Source organism: Erpetoichthys calabaricus, chromosome 1, assembly GCF_900747795.2.
Source record: "Erpetoichthys calabaricus chromosome 1, fErpCal1.3, whole genome shotgun sequence".
Taxonomy (NCBI): domain Eukaryota; kingdom Metazoa; phylum Chordata; class Cladistia; order Polypteriformes; family Polypteridae; genus Erpetoichthys; species Erpetoichthys calabaricus.
In genome coordinates this window covers 102,010,307-102,022,993 of record NC_041394.2, presented here as the reverse complement: position 1 = coordinate 102,022,993, position 12,687 = coordinate 102,010,307, and the positions used below count along the sequence as shown (strand labels likewise).

At 37.4% G+C, this 12,687-nt stretch overlaps 1 protein-coding gene across 2 annotated transcripts in view; it reads right to left on the bottom strand.

Annotated features, from left to right (window-relative positions):
- The window catches only part of esrra (estrogen-related receptor alpha), an 80,213-nt gene that overhangs the window by 58,769 nt on the left and 8,757 nt on the right, over positions 1-12,687 (bottom strand). The window lies entirely within an intron of this gene.

Here is a 12,687-nt window from a genome sequence, read left to right as displayed (position 1 = left end):
TAGGATAGTCAATGTATGTTGTTTGCATGTTCTCACCACATTTGGGTATGTTTTTAATCAGTATTCCAATTTCCTCTCACATTCCAAAGGAGCAGAGATTAAGGCCCTGTTATGCTATTTGTTTTTTTTTCAGTGATTTTCAGTCACTGATTTCACTTGCATACTCATAGCGAGTTGGAGGCATTCATGGCATACTCCTGTGACCACCAGCCATGTAGTTTGACATCCGTAGCATCTCAGTCAGATCAGTCTGAAACTCAGCCGGAAAGATTTTTTCTTAATTTGTAGGGGCAGGCTCTGCTTATATAAGAGTTGGCAACCAATGAGTACTCAACCAAAAGTACAACTTGCAACCACAAACAGATGGGGGTAAGTGCATGCTTTGGGCTTTGCAAACAAAAAGAAGGCTGGTATTTCTGACATCTTGTGTTGTAGGTACCATGGAGGAATATGGGTGTGTGTATTTGGGGGTAGGTCAGATTTTAGTGAGATTGTGTTTGAATTCCCATATCTGGAAGGCATTTGTACAGCATTGGCACGGTTAGGCAGCATGCTTGCAGTACTTAAGAAATGTGAACTTTCACTGGGAAAGTCATCTTGGATTTGGAGAATGTGTTATCACCTATGATTCCTAGACATGACAGACATCATCTGGTGACAAGATCAGCAAATGCAGTCATCATAGCTGACTAGAAGTTGAAGTTGTGTTGCTGGCTTCAGGCTGGATAGTGATTTTAAACTGACCTTTTATGAGTAAGTGGGGTGTATGAGTGAGCGTGGATGAATGGGTGCTTGCTTTGTGCCTGCTTATGTCTCCTTAGGCTATGTCCTCCTATGATCCAGTGTTAGACAATGGATGAATTAATCATTACCTTATTTTTCCATTTGCTTTCACAAATATAAGCCTGGATATTAACTTATTAATTTACTAACACAAAGGATACACACAGCATGTACTTTCAAATCCATCATTCAAGACCAATCAATATTTTACACAGCCTGTTTTCTTTTCTCCAGATTCCTTTAAAAGATCATTACCAATTGCTACAGCATTGTTTGTGATTTATTCAAAAATTTCATGACCAGAAGGATGTATGGATTTCCAGTAAAATAACTTGAAGAGCCTTGAGCATGGGAAGTTGCTATATAAATAAAATGTATTATTATTATTGTAGAAAATGGGATGCAACCACCTTTGATAACTGAACACTTTGTTAACAGAATAAAATCCATTTCATTTAAACCTTTATTCTATTTTTATATTTTACAATAGTCCCAGAGAGCCAGAACCTATCAAATTAATATCCCACGAATACATTATTATATTCACTCACACTAGGCTTATTTAGAGTTTGTTAATTTAACATCAGTATCACTGTGATGTGAAAGGAAAATGGAACACACAGAGAAACTTTATGTGACCACACGGAGAATGCGCAAAGTCCATACAGAATTTGGCTAAGAAACAGGAATGAGACTTAGCCTCTTGGAGCTATGAAGCCACAAGGCTAACAATGTTGCTACCATGCTTTTGGAACAGAATATTGTACAAACAAAAGAGTGGCTCATTGGTCAGCATTGATTACAATTCCAGCTCAGCAATCAGTAACAAATTCAAAGTTTTTTTTATTATATTTTGTAAATAGTATCTAATTTAACCCTCAGTCATGCCCTTTGCAGATTAGTAAATACTAACAAATATGCCATGCAATTTTAAAAAGCAAAAAAATAAAAATAAAAAAAATACTGAAGTAGAGTTTGCCAATACCCTTCAATGCACTGGTATTTTGTCAAGGACTGCTTCCTGGCTTTACTAGATGCTACCCGCATTGGCATCAGCTCCACACAATGTTATGAAGGAAGAAAAGTGTTTTTAATATAATTCAATGGCACCATTTATGAAATTAATTAAAGTCAGGTCTCAGCACTGAGTAGTATGCACAAAACTAGCCACCTGCATAACTTTAATACATGGGAAGAATAACTCAGTTATCTGCTCAACAGCACTACCAGTTGCCTCTTTTATCAGGCAACACTGCTGCTCTTGCTGGAGTTCTTTTTCCATTAGGTTTGCTTGTTCTGACTCACATTGTAATTATCTGTCAAGTCTGATTTGAGACCCTTTTTTATGTCTTGCTTTTTAGAATGACCTCAGTACTGTGGCCATAGAGACCTCCGCAGAATTCAAAATGTACCATGATTATTTTAAGCAATTGGTGAATTAGCCCATGCAATTACCACAAGGCTACTTAACAGAGCCTTTCATTAACAAATGTAATAAATGTTGATCAGTTCTAAATTTCAGTAAGGGGATTTCAATTTCAAATTGAACTGCACGCCTATCACATTTTAGAGCTACTTACATGACCAGCTTGAGTTAGACCTGATTCAAATGAGTTATAGTATGGGCATTTCCTTAAAAAATCTGTTATGCAAAAAGGCAGCCCAAATAATTAATCAAATGTAAACTTTCAGCCCATACAGTACTTGTATCTTGTATTATATTTAATTCATTGAACATTTTAAAAATAAAGACCATGGAATCTGAGGTTTACAGTCTCCCAATATGCAGGGGACTCAAAAAATCAGTTTTTTTTTTTGAGGTTTTAAAATTTTAGACGGCTTTTTATATGTACTGTAGTTTTAAATACGTAATCAGTAAACACATTCATTTAAAAAATAACTTGTATTTTTCACTTTACCTTGCTGTTAAATAATTAAATGGCATATATATGTTTTCATGACTGTTTTTGCTTTTTTTTGTGGCTAGAGGAATGAATGGTAAATGTATATGATATTTGTATTTTTCTTTACTATTTCACTAACTATGGCAACTATATTTCACCCTTTAATGCTTCTGTCCGATATAATAATGCCATGGTCTCCTTTAAAGTTTAATATTGTACATTATCTAAGCTTTCACTTTAAAAGGTTTAACCAAATATAATAGCAAGGTACAGGGAAACGAGTGGTGCATTAATATACTGCTTACTGATGCTTCTTCATCACCTCCTCTGCCACACAGAAGTAATTAAATTAGTTATTAATAATATTGATTCCTAGCAATATGCATTGCTTATTACTCTTGCAGATATTCGCAATGTTAATACCACAGCTTTTAAAACCAGCCAGTTGATAAGAGACAGGACTGTGGACATGTGTGAAATTTCCTATATAAATTATAGTTTCAATAAAGAAGAGATTATTATATTCAAGACCAGAATGTGTGTTTGTATCTGCTCCTTTTTAAAAACAGAGTGTGTGAGTGTAGTGAGAATAGTGCCCACTTCTTTAGACCTTGTGTCACATATTAGTTGTATCTGAGAAATACTTTCATTACCATATGCTCATAGAAATGTGTTGTTTTACTAAATTTTACACAAAATCGGAGTTTCATATGCTACTAACGATGTGCAAACTGATCATGTTCTTCTTATCCACTATGCTCAATGTGATCCACTGAGTGACAATCCCCATCTTCACATTTCATTTGCCCGCTGAAGGACCATTTTTCATAGTTTTGTTAGATCATGACATATTTTAAAGTTGACATTTTGTTCTCACCTCAGTATCTGATGGACATTTTTGTTTTGCTAGGTATTAAGTTGGTGTGATTTGTTACCTTCCTTTTTAACTAAGTCTAATTTACCCTGGGTTATTTTTCACACAATGTTTTCTTTTGGCTTATTTTCATTGTATAAGGGGGTCTTTGTAATTCTGGTCATGAATGAGGGTGCTCTAAAACAAGTTAGAGAATCTGGGAGAGGGCCAGCTAAATGGCACATCCTGCTGCATTCCAAGTCTTTGTCTACCGCAGACGTCACTCCTCTTCATTATTCCTGAGCTGAACATAGATTTGCTGCTTCTTATTAGCAACGATAATGGTCATCCATTCAGATTTTGGCTTACGTTTTCATGTGCATGTGTAAAATGATGTATGATTCTGTGTTGCTTTGTCATTTGGATCAGTATAAAAGGCATTCTATAACCTGAAAACTGAATTAGCATTCTATAACCTGAAAACTGAATTACTCCAACTATCAGAATCAGGTACACCAGAAATATATCGGCAAGTACTTGTACATGTCTCTCCCCCCCACCAAAAAAAAACCCCCACACATCTCATTCATCATTTCAATCACAGGTCATCAGATTAAAATAACGTGAAACAACCTGAATACTGAAAGTGGGCAGACTGTTTCCAAACCACTCTAGCCCCTGACAATGACTCGATGATTATAGAGGTAAAATGCAATGTCTAACTGATTGTGAAAAAGTAGATTGTGGTGTAAACTGCCTCTGAAGAAAGCTGGGATAATCAAGTCACCTATGGATAAAGATTAGTGATAATGCTCAGACCACCATCCATATTGTTCTGGCCAGCCTCTGGAAATGGGTCATATACCATTAGGTAACAATTAGAAATTAAAAATATGACAAATTAGAAAAGTACAAACACCCGTGATAAACAATACATTTCCTTAAGCAACTGAAAGTCCCGTTAACCTCAGCAACATTTAAAGGTTACATATCAGGCAAGGTGAAACACAGTAATGGAATATCACACTCATTCAATAAATGAATATCACACTCTTTCTCTACCAGAACACTGAATCAAATTTCTCTTAATTAACAAGAACTACAGCTAAAATTAAAACTGAATTAAACAAATTGCAAAAAAGAGCCAATAAGATTATTTTGCATAAACGTTTTATTCAATCTAAAAACCCAGTGGCCCGGAGACTATGCAAGTAATATTGGGTGCAAAGATGAAGAAAGAAATAATCCATCACAGAGCCTGCTCAATACTGTTGATCAGCAAAAATTTTAAACAGCAAATATGCTGTGCTCGCTGGCGACCTTGATTGTCTAATAATTTCCTGGAGAATCACCATACAGCCATCTTACAAAAACATTTTTTCCCAGTACCCCATGATGCTTTGCAAAGCCAGAATGATATCACTGATCTATTGCAGTCATGCACGGTACTTTCACACATGTGTACTGTAAACGTACTACACCTCACATTTAAGTTGCTCCCTGTGACCAATGAGCCACTCTTTTGTTTGTACAATATTCTCTTGCAAAAGCATGGTGGCAACATTGTTAGCCTTGTGGCTTCATAGCTCCAAGAGGCTAAGTCTCATTCCTGTTTTTTAGCCAAATTCTGTATGGACTTTGCACATTCTCCTTGTGGTCACATAAAGTTTCTCTGTGTGTTCCATTTTCCTTTCACATCACAGTGATACTGATGTTAAATTAACAAACTCAAAATAAGCCTATTGTGAGTGAATATAGTAGTGTATCCATGGGATAAATCTCCCTTTAAGACGCTCTGGTGTCACTATTGCAGCCAGATTTTCACCATGTATGCATTAAAAAAATTTATAAAACTCCCAGTATTTTCATGTGAGGCATACATTAGCTAACCATAATAAGAATATTATGAAAATACTTTGCTGTTCTGCATAAATTCATTGTACATTGTGTCTTCACTGCTGGATTAACATGTTATGCTCCTCACTATGTAGCGCAGATCAGGCACTGACAGGCACAGCAACCCCAAAAAGATAACACTGATCTATCGCATCACAGGCTCGCACAACCAGAATCAGAATTCTCTTTATTAACCAGGTACATTAATGTGTACTAAAAATTTGTCTTGATATATTGGTGCAACTTACAAGTACAACATAGAATACAAAAGATAAAATGATAAAATATGATGCAGCATACAAGGGCAATACAAAAAAATAAAGAGACAGTAGGATTAAAATGTTCAGGCAGTCTAATGTGCAGGTATACATAGATATGGAATAGAAGTTCAGACCTGATTAATAAGAATAACTGCGCAAGGAAAAACAACTGCTCAGGTGATTGGTTGTTTTAGCTTTCACTGCATGAAGATATTTCCTGAGGGAAGTCTTTGGAACAGGTGATGCCCTGGATGAGTCAGGGTGTGCTGGTATACACTGGTATGCAAATATTATTTGCCACTACTCTGAACCTCAAACAGGGAAGTGCCTGTACAGAGTGGCACAAATTGATCTTCAAATCTGACAACTAGCCACTTCCACAGCAAGTTCATATAAGGGAAGGGGGCAATGAGCAAATGCATGCACAATTAGCCATGCTGTACGGTGCCTAGTCAAAACAAACCTTAGAAGAGATTGACCACACAAATATTTCTTCAACTGCACCAAACACACAAAGAAGTACAATCCATGCAGTTTGTTCATAAGTAATGCACCCTCACACATTTGTCCAATTTCAAGTTGCCAGTTAATCTAACCTGGATATGTTTGGGACATATGAGAGAACTGGCATAGTTAAAAAAAAAAAAAAAAAAAAAAAAAAAAAGCCACATTGCCATAGGAAGAATGTGAAACTTCCACACAAAGACAATATAACGGTTGTTATTGATGTGCGTGGGTGTCGCTGGCAGTTTGCACTATTCCCTAGTCCTGTTAATGGCGGAATGGCTGAATGTGCAAGGTCAGCCAATGGGTCATGGGGAAGGAAGCACCGGGCTCGGAGGGCCAAACAAACTGTAAGGGGAGGAGCAGACCATATGTAAATCGGTGGCAGGAGAAAGGAGGGGAGGAGAAGAGAGTGCCCGACCCAAAGGAGAAGCAGACGCCACAAAAAGGCAAGATGGAAAACTACTTAACTTGCTGGAAAAAGTCAGGTGAACCCAGGTTCACTTCTGTAATCATTTTCCTTTTCTTATGAATAAGGTGAAGTAATTCGGGAGAAGATCTGATGGGCCAGCATAAGGGACTGTGTAGGATTACATTTCCCAGAACAGGGGGCACGGCTTAGCGCATCCTTCGCCATAACAGACTGTAAATGATCATGCCTAACAGTGACTATTTAAAGGACTCTGGTTGCATTTCATTTTTTTTCGCACACTTGTTTATTAGTGGTGTATGTTGTTGTATGTTTAGTTTCATTATTCGTGTGAGGGATGGAAGCGCTGCACCACGGTACTATGTATACAGGGGTTTGTTTGTTGTGTCCAATTCCTTATTTTACTGGATAATAACAATTCTCTTGTAACTCAATTTTTTGCTTCCACTGGTGAGCTTCTGTACTTGTGGTGGCTTAGCAGGGAAGTAGTGTTGGTCCCTCATGCCCTGGATCATTTCTTTATTTTTCTCTCTCTCTTTTTGGTGCCGCTTTAGGACAGCAGTGCATAATATAATCGTGCCGGCTTGGGGAGTGTTAAAACAGTGCTCAGGTTATAATTCAAATTTTAGACCATGGAACTGTGAGATTAACAGTGCTACCGACTGCGCCACTGTGACACTCAGAGACTTAAAATAGGAGCAGAAACTATGAGCTGTGCTAAGTGGATCTACAGGATGTACTTAGTGTGACCTGACATGTGCAGCTGTGCCAGTAGGATAACATGCATTAGAACACTGTCAGCTAAGAAAACCAATAGTAGCACACTAAATGTTTTGGAAGAGACCATAAAGATGATAATATATCAAGGAAATTGCATAATGTTGTATTGATATAAATTTACATGTTATTTAACAAGTGTCTGTTCAAACCAAACATAAGTTTTTTTTAAAAGAGAAACGTGTACTCGGTTTTAAAAAACATTTCTATATACTGAAAAGAATAAAAGAAACACAAGATAAGAAATGACTAGTCCTTGGTTTATATACTGAACATTGTAACATAATACAGAACACATACACAGAAAAAAAAGGATGGATAAGAGCAAGTAATTCAACTCCTTGTATTGGTTTGAGATTTAAAAACTTCCCATGGTGCTACTTTTGAACATGCTGCTAGATAACTGGTTCATGTACTTAGAATTATCTGTGTAAAAATAATTGAAAATATTTGTATGAAATTTACTGTTGAAAAATTGCATGACTTAGAATTAATTTCAAAGTAAACAGCTGGCATCTACCAATTCCTTTCATAATATTTAAACACTACTATCTTGTTACCTCATTGTTTCAATTTGCTTAAGCTTAAAGGATGCAACTCTTTCAGTCTTTGCTCCTAACTTATATCTTACAGTCCTGGAATCAGTATAACCACCAGTCTCTGGACTTTGACCAGCACTCTACATTCCTCTTACAATTTGAAGATTAAAACTGCTCACTGAATATAAGATGAGGCCTCACGGTTAGTCTAAAGAGGTAAAACCTTCTATTTCACTCACCAAGATTTATAATCTGGCTTCCAATTTGCATGTTAAATTATTTCTGTAACTGTCCTGTTATAGACAGGGGTGTGGCCTAGAATTACCTTCCTTGAGGATAAGAAAATACATGAATCATAATTAGTGTGATTAATTAACTGTCATAAAATATGTTTCCTTCGGGGGGAGATTCGACCCTGAAATCGCTTCCCTTGGCTACCCCTGCAGTTGTGGAGTATGTGGAGCTCATAGTATCATTAAAGAGTTTTGAAGAAAGTGCATATCCATTCATCGTGGAATCCACTTAATCCAATTAAGAGTCACAAGGGTTCAAGCCTACCGGGTACAAAGCAAGAATCAACCCCAGAAAGGAAATCAATACACTCATGTACACCTTGCCAATTTAAAAGCGACTGTGACACCATATGCCCAAAAAGGTCTACTTTCAAGCACTAAACTCCAAAATGTATACAGATTTTTAATAACTCAAATACATGTGTGTTAGGTTAATTTGGTAATTCAATTTGAGGCCCATATGTGTGAAAGTGTGCTCTGCGAGGGACTTGTATCTGGTCCAGGTTCCTAACTTTGGCCTCCCACACCATTAACAAGAATTATGGAGTTTCAACATGGAATCAGTGCATAAACTCTTATTTTTATTTATAATAAACTTAATTTGCTATACATTTGCCAATTCTTATTTTTTCTCAAGGACTATTTGAATGCATCCAAAAACAAAAAATTAAACAACAACTGCATGTTTTGAGGTACACATCATGAGTTCCTATTTAAACGACCCTGTGCCCCGTTTCCAAAGTTCAGCTCTGCCATTCAAGCATTTCAATCCAAGTAAAGCAGGCTCAGCACTAGTTAATGTTACACCATATAGCAAGCAGCAGTGCCAGAGGACCCAGCAGGTATGGTGTATAAACAAGTCAGTGGCTGACCAGTTAGTTACACCCTGATCTTTCAGTAGCTGACTCAGGAAAAGACATATAAAAACTATGTTTTAAAAAATTCTTTTTGAACTGCTCAGTCATTCTGAAACTAAAAGCAATTGAATCAGACTGAAAGATCAAACCATCTCAGTAATAAAAGCGATTGCATAAGACAGACAGATACTAAGCGACTGTTACAGACAGGTCTAGTGCTTGCACAACTCAGCCTACCTTTAAATCTGGAAGAACCTGTCTTTTGGATGAGTGCACTGCATAATTTGTGTGTGTGTGGAGGGGGGGGTCTCTCAAAAGAGTTCAGAAACCTCACAATATGAAGAAGAAATAATGATTCGGCTCCTGATTGATAACTGTGCTGCCCACAACATGCTTCCACATTTAGATAATGTTTGCATTGAATTCCTCCCATCCAATTGCATGGCAGCGCTTCAGCCATTGGATTTGGCCATCATTCGCACACTGAAAGTGTATTATCGCAAGGAAATGCTGACAAAAATTCTTGTCAGCATAACTTGTAGGCAGGCGGAGATTAAAATTAACACGAAAGAAGCTATTGAAATAATTGCAAACATCTGGATACAAGTTAAAGAAAGCACTATAGTAACAAATACAGTATCTCTACAACAAAATTTTCGTTACAATGAAATATTTTTTAGGTCCCTGGGAGTTCTTTGTAACAGAATTTTACCTGTATTTTATAGGGGCATAGTGTGCCCACTTAGTACTCTTTTGTCACAGGAAATGTTGCCCCTGCCTGTGCACTTACCACCAGGGTGTTTCAAGGTCCAGCTCCTGCTCCGCGCTATGTTAAGTTGTCTTCAGTTCCATTCTCTATTGGGCCCCATGATCTGATCTAAATTAGGCGTCAATCACACATATCTCATAAATCCTTGATGATACTATAACAGCAATACAGAGTCAAAAGAATGTAATAGCATCTTGTCTTTTTATATAAAAAGGACATTGTCTTCCTAAACATTTCAGTTTACAACTGTCAGCAATTCTCGACAATTCCCTAACAATAAGCATTGTTAGTAAAAACTCCAATACAGGTCTGCTTCAGCCCCAGTTAATAGCCATGAAGTTATAAGAAGTAAGCTGCTCTTAGCTCTGTGATCAGTGAAGAGTGCTATACAAAAATAAAGTGAAAAATTGAGACTGATTTTTTTTTTTATCTTGACGGGATTACTGCGGTCACTATCTCAATTTCTGATTTCCCTATTTGAACTGTCTTCTAATGTACAGTATATTAATGACATTGATTTTGATAGCAAAGTTGTGACTTCTGCAGATGATATTAATTATACATGCTAGATGATTGACATGCCCTCTGAAAATAATTTAGTGGGTTATTTTGACACACTTTCATTGTCCAGGCAGAATCAGTTAAAAAGGCAAACTGCAGCGATAACACATGCAGTTTTGAACAGCCATCCACCTGAAGCAAAGCATGTTCGGGCCTGGCCAGTAGTTAGATGGGAGACCATCTATGGGTTGCTGCTGGAAGAGGTGTTCGTGTGCCCAGTAGGGGACATTTTATTCTTTGTTTTGAACGTGGATCCCATTGCCTCAGTGATGTAAAAATGGTGCCATCCTTTGGATGAGATGTAAAAGGTCCTAATTCTCTGTGGTCATAAAAGATTCCTAGGCATCCTTTGTAAAGAGTAGGGTGTATCCTGATGTCCATGTTAAATTGCCCACCACAGCCTAGTTATTCTGGTCCCCTAATCATCCCCTGCCTCTCTAATGTGCGGCAAGTGTACTGGCACAAAATGGCTGCGTCGCATCATCCAGGTGGATGCTACACATTAGTGGTGGCTGAAGTGGCTCCCCACTCACTGAAGCGCTAGAAGTAGTCAGAACAGCACTATATAAATGTAAAGATTTGTTATTATTATGATAAGCCTAAACTAGTTTATTAATCTAGGAAGGATGGGTGAAAAAGGGAGAAAACAAGAAAAAAATGCTACCATAATGACCCATACCCACTGCTATACCTATGAAGCAAATTGGCTTCCCGACTTTTCTATCAGCACTCTGCCTATCAAATCTCATCTCTTTCCCAAATTTCTCCTTGCTCAGAAGCCTTTGCCTAAATCATATTGGATGCAAGGCTGAACTAGCTGTAGAGAAGATGCCAGCCTATCACGGGGCCTGGTCACAATACAGTATGTAACTCATTTAACTGTAATTTTATATGTAACATAATTGTTATGGACCTAGTAAAACACACACACGCATATACTATATATATATATATATATATATATATATATATATATATATAAATAAAGGAGTCAATAAAGCTGAAATTAGAACACTATGGAACATCTAAGTTTACTGGTTACTATCCAAGTTGGCTCTATGTGAATGGGAGTATTGGTGGGTGCATAAGTAAGCTCTGCTATTGACTCGCTCCTTGCACAGGGCTGTTTCCTGCCTTGTGCTACAGTCCCTGTCCTCAACCCTAAACTGCAAAAAGTTGGGTTGAAAATGTTGTTACAGTATATTAAACAGTAAGTCAATGAAGATCAGAGTTATACATACCATAATGTCTTCTTCAGCTGCAGTATTAGTTATTGAAAATTTTCCTTTTCTTTAATCAAATTATAGTACACATAAAAAAATGTAACGTATCAAAAAATGGACAGACTGGGCTGTATATTGAAGACTAGTATCCCATCCGGGGTTTGTTCCTGCCTTACACTTTGAGTTTGTGTCTCTAAATACAGGAGCCAGACTTGAAAAATAACAATGTCCTTGTGTTGTACTGACCAGTAAATATAGTGCATACCTGTACGAGTGTATACGAAAGAAAAAAGTAGTGCCTTACAGCACTGTAGGCATAATAGTTAAACAGCAGTGGCGTTGTGCATATACAACATGTGGTTGTATGTTTAAGACTAAACAATAGCTGTTTACAGCTTTAGGCTCTATTAGTCCTGGCAACAGATCTTAGACAAATATTTCAGTGAATGCAGCTTCAAAAAACAGAGGTTAGTGGAGTATCCAGATTTTCCAGCCCTAGTTCAGTTAAGACCGGAGACAACCAGACCTCACCTGCACCTTTGACACCTAAAAGCGGCTAAAAAACCTGGCAGATCATTTCAGAACCACATGACTGATATCCCATACCACCTCCTTGGAAAAAAACTGTGTTGGGCACGTACATTGTACAAGTGCTCCGCCCCATCTAATTTAGCTAAAGCACGCATTTTGGGGCAACCATGTCAAGAAGGCAGCCCGTGGGCTACAACTCGAAACTGTCGTAACTGACAAGAGTCTGCTAATAACAGCTTACTTGGAATTTTTGTGTGACACTTTGTATCATTGTTAAAATTATTGTTATTATTATCTTCAGATCAATACTTTCTACCCAACATACCTTGATTATTTGTGCTAAGTTCGTGTCAAGGCAGAAAAGGAAGGAAACGAGGATCAGGCAACACAGTGCAGTTGTTTGATCCTATTTTAGGATACCATCTTAACTATTTATAGTACAAGGGAGGCGGGGGACAAAAGAAAGAAAGGAAATCGCTCAGGAATCTGACACAAGACGTGACATCA